The 4,071-nt window shown below is 58.2% G+C and overlaps 1 long non-coding RNA gene across 1 annotated transcript in view; it reads right to left on the bottom strand.

Annotated features, from left to right (window-relative positions):
* Positions 1–2,995: 2,995 nt before the first annotated feature.
* The window catches only part of LOC117244271, a 9,086-nt gene continuing 8,010 nt past the window's right edge, over positions 2,996–4,071 (bottom strand). The window contains exon 5 of the long non-coding RNA XR_004497022.1: positions 2,996–3,187. This is a non-coding gene — a long non-coding RNA (uncharacterized LOC117244271). The remainder of the gene's footprint in view (positions 3,188–4,071) is intronic.

Consider the following 4,071-nt stretch of genomic DNA (forward strand, 5'->3'; position numbering starts at 1 on the left):
TTTGCTGCACATAATCTGCCCAATGACGCGTGACAGCCCACGTCCCTCCCGTTAACCCCTTCGGGGCTGCCCGCTCGCCGCCCGCCCGCCCGCCCCTCACCTGGACCCGCCGCCACCGAGCGAAAACGGGGAAGGGGGTGGGAAGCGCGTTTTCCCCACGGACCTTCTGCCGGGGCAGCGGGCGTCTTTGGGGCCGCGGCTCCGCTTCGGCCCAGCGGGGGTGCGGGGCGGGGAGCGGGGGTGCCCGACGGCCGCTCCGCCCGGCGCAGCGATCCCGGCGGAGGCTGCCCGCCCTATCCCCGCACCTGCCAGGTAGGGGTAATCGAACACGCGGGAAAAAAAACCTCCTCGGCGGGACGGAGCCGAGCGGGGCTGCCCGTGCCCGGCTCCCCGGAGCGGCCCTCCGGCGCCCGGCGAAGGCCCGGCGTGCGGAGAAGCGGCACCGGGCAGCCCCCGCTCCCCGCCGGAGCAGGGTGGCCGCAGCAGCGGGGCAGGGGCAGCCCCGGCCGGAGCCCCCTGCCCATTCCCAGCCTCCCGCTGCACACGCGGGGCGCCCGCATTCACCGACACGCGCCCAGCTTCAGGGAACAGACACACGCGCAGATGCTCTGTGCCGAAATAAGGGGTTTAGAGCGTGGAAAAGCGTTTACCGGTCCCTCCCTGATCGTCGTCATTTCAGATACAAAACAGATTAAAAAAAAAAAAAAAATTAAAAATAGAATTTGAAATCCCTTAAACTCAAAAAAAGGAGAGACAAAGCGTTTTCCAGGGGCGAACGGAGCGGGGTTTGCAGATAGTGGGCTGATGTTTGCCTTTCAAATTCACTTATCCTCCACATAATTACGATTTTCCTTGCATCAGGATTAAAGGCTGCATATAATATGCTTTCAACATTTATCTTATTAATTCGACAAAACGTAGTGTCTCCTAAAACGGAGATTCTCATAACATTAAAAATATGGGAGTCTATAAAAATTTGGATGTCAATTCCTGCTTCAAATGTGGTGGGGTTTTTTTTCCTATTCCTGTTTCTTTATCCTTTTTTTCCTTTATTTTTTTTTCTTTATTTTCCCCAGTGCTGCAGCTCTCGCTGTAAGATATAAATTGTCCGAATGGCTGTCAGTAGTGGGGGGAAAGAAAACCTACGCGCTAATTTTATTTGCGAGAATTTTAAGGGACACCACAGCACATATACGATCTCGAAATCGCTTCGGCATGATCTAAGCTATCAAAATTCCCTGGGACTGGAAAGGACCGCGGCGGAATTTCTGAGCTTTCATCCAGCCTCTGATGCCCCTTTAAAAGTGGATCCCGGGGAACAGCGTCCTTCGACCCGCAGAATGGCACCGGGACGGACACGGGCTCTTTCCCTTGGAGTTTGTGCTGGGGGTTACCCCCGCCGGCAGCGCCCACCGCAAGCCCCGCAGAGCCCGGTGGCGGCGGCGCTGTCCCGGCCTCGTGGAAATGCCTCGCCGGGATTTTTGGGGGACACAGGGCAGGTGCGTCGGGCCCGATCCGGCCCCCGCCGCGCTGCCGGCGAGCGCGGTGTCACCCTACGGCTCCGTGCGATCGCCGCCCGCTCCTATCTCTGTACATCCATATATTTCTATTCGGTTATTTTTCCAGAAAATCTCTTGCGGAGAGCCAGGGGCACTCCGGGCTGCGGAGTTCCGGCCGTTTTCCCAGGGAGCCGCGCAGCCAGCAAACCCCCGCCACTCCCCGCCCTCCAAAAGTACAGCCCCTGCTCTGCTGAGCCCCTCTGGACGGCACCAGCGCGGCACAAGAAACTCCCGGGCAAGGGGAAGCCCCGGGAGCAGCGGACAAACCCGGGACCTGAACTCAGAAGGGGCTGGGCTGGCCAGCCGAGTTCCCACAGAAGCCAGCCCTGACGGGCATCGAGGCCCGGGGGGACGGCCCAGGATCCGCGGCTCCCTGGCCGGGACGCGGTGGGAATTCAGGCGGCTGCAGGGGCCGAAGGGCTGGCAAAGTGGGGATGACTGGATGCTTGGACACGGTTATCACTAACCACCGTCTTCTGCCCTCAATGAGTTATCGTGGGGATGGCTGCAAGGGACACAGCAGCAGCTCCCAGGAGTGCCAGTCTCCTCTTGCCTCGCTGACCTTCATGCGGGAAGAGGAGAGGGACCAGGAACGGCTGCTCAACCTGTACTCAGAAACAATCCTGCACCCTTTGGGAAACACTGCCTGAGTCGTGTCATGCACCAGGCCTACGGGAGTGTGGTTACTCCTATGAGGAGACATACACACAGCTCAGAGTCAGGTCCCAGGTGACTGCCATAAAGCCACTCCTAAAATAAAATCACCCAGGGACCACAAGAATTCCAAGAAGCACCTGAGCACAGCCACACCCACCCCTGTGGGCCAGGGCACCATGGGGAAGGGGCACTAAGGGATGCCCAAAACTGCCTTGCTACCCCTCTCTGCCTGCTGCTGCCAGGGGCAGGGCCAGCTGTGGTCCCCGGGAGGTGCACACCAGGTGGAGTGGAAAATCCACTCAAAACGAAATGCGGAGCCACAAGCTTTCCCGGTGCCTGGAGAAATGCAGCCAGAATGGTTCCCTTCCCTGGAGACAGACAGGCCTCTGTAGTGGAAATAAACTGGGGCCTCAGCTGAACCACTGAAACCACCCTTTCTGCTTGTCACCAGCCTCGTGGATGGCGCCTTTCCTGGGGAAGCCCTGTGCTGGGGTGCCAGAGACATCCCATCACACTACAGAGACGGAGGAGCGGTGCCTCTCCCGCTGCTGCTTCTGCCGAGCAGCACAGGAAATGCCCTGGAAATCCTCAGACCCACAACCAGATGAATGTTTGCCTACCTCCAGGTCCTTACCAGGGCTGAGGCACACCAGCAATGTTCTGTCTTGTTTCCAGCTCCCAAACACACCTGGGGTGCCTGTCCCTCCCTATTCCCTCTGACCCTTCAGCCCCCCCATCACCAGTGCTGGACTCCTGGGTCAGGTCACCACCATGCCAGAACACAACAAATTCCTTAAAAGGGACAGATACCAGCTTCAGCTGTGATTCATTCCAAGCAGCAAATGCTCCTGCTCCCCAGGAACCCAACACAGCTTCCCTACCTGCTTTCTTAGCACAGGCACCTTGGCTCTTTCTTCATCCCTCACGGTGCCCGAACTTCCCCTCTACTTTCTTCTGAGCAAACGCAGAGTCTGGTTAAAAATATTAATTTGTGCATTCACTAAAGGGTCGCAGAAATTTTTCTACTACTGACCAAACCCGAGAGCACCAAACATAATACAGGTGACTGGTTAAACGGTTCACATATAGCCCACTATCACTGCTGACTTTCCATCCCAAAATTATTTTTCCCAGGCTTTCTGCTTCTCCTCCTTACTTGGCCTGACAGCAGCATCAAGGTTTAAAACCTGGAAAGCTTTCACCTAGCTTCACCTTCCTTCAAACACTAAACAGCCTGTCAGAAGACAGGATTGGCTACAAATGACAGAAAAGGGAGAGAAATGGAAGAAGGGGAATCCCTGCAGGACTGAAGTCTGCCTCTGCCTCCTGTACACCCTCGGGCCTTTCTGTGCCTGTGACACCCCTGCATGTCCCGGTGTAAGGGCCAGCAGAAGCCACGCTGCAGCTGCAGGACAGCACAGAGGACGGGCCCCGGAGGGACGGTCCCTCAGGCCTCGGCCCAGCGCTGCCCGGCCTGGGGTGCGTGGGGTTGGGCAGTGCTGGGCTCCATCTCCTCGGGAGACCTGAGCTCAGAGTGGTGGGTCGGGCGTCTCTTTGGTGGCCACACGACCTCTCCGCTGCTGTGTCCATGAGGACATCACTCACAGCTCCCCACCGGACCCTGGGTGGCCGCTGGGTTACGCACGGTCAAGCTTTGGCAGGAGCCGAGTGCCCAGCATATTCCCTGTCAGGTGGATAATCCTCATGCAGGGATGGCCTCTCCCTTCCCGGTGCTGCCTGGGGGCTCTGAAGGCCTTGGCTTCTCCAGCGAGTGACAGTCCCTAAAGTTAGCCAAGGTTGCTAAACCCTGATGCCGAGGGGGGTGGGGAGAGCAGTGAAAGGACAGACAGACGGG

The sequence above is a fragment of the Parus major genome, chromosome 4 (genome assembly GCF_001522545.3).
Source record: "Parus major isolate Abel chromosome 4, Parus_major1.1, whole genome shotgun sequence".
Lineage (NCBI taxonomy): Eukaryota > Metazoa > Chordata > Aves > Passeriformes > Paridae > Parus > Parus major.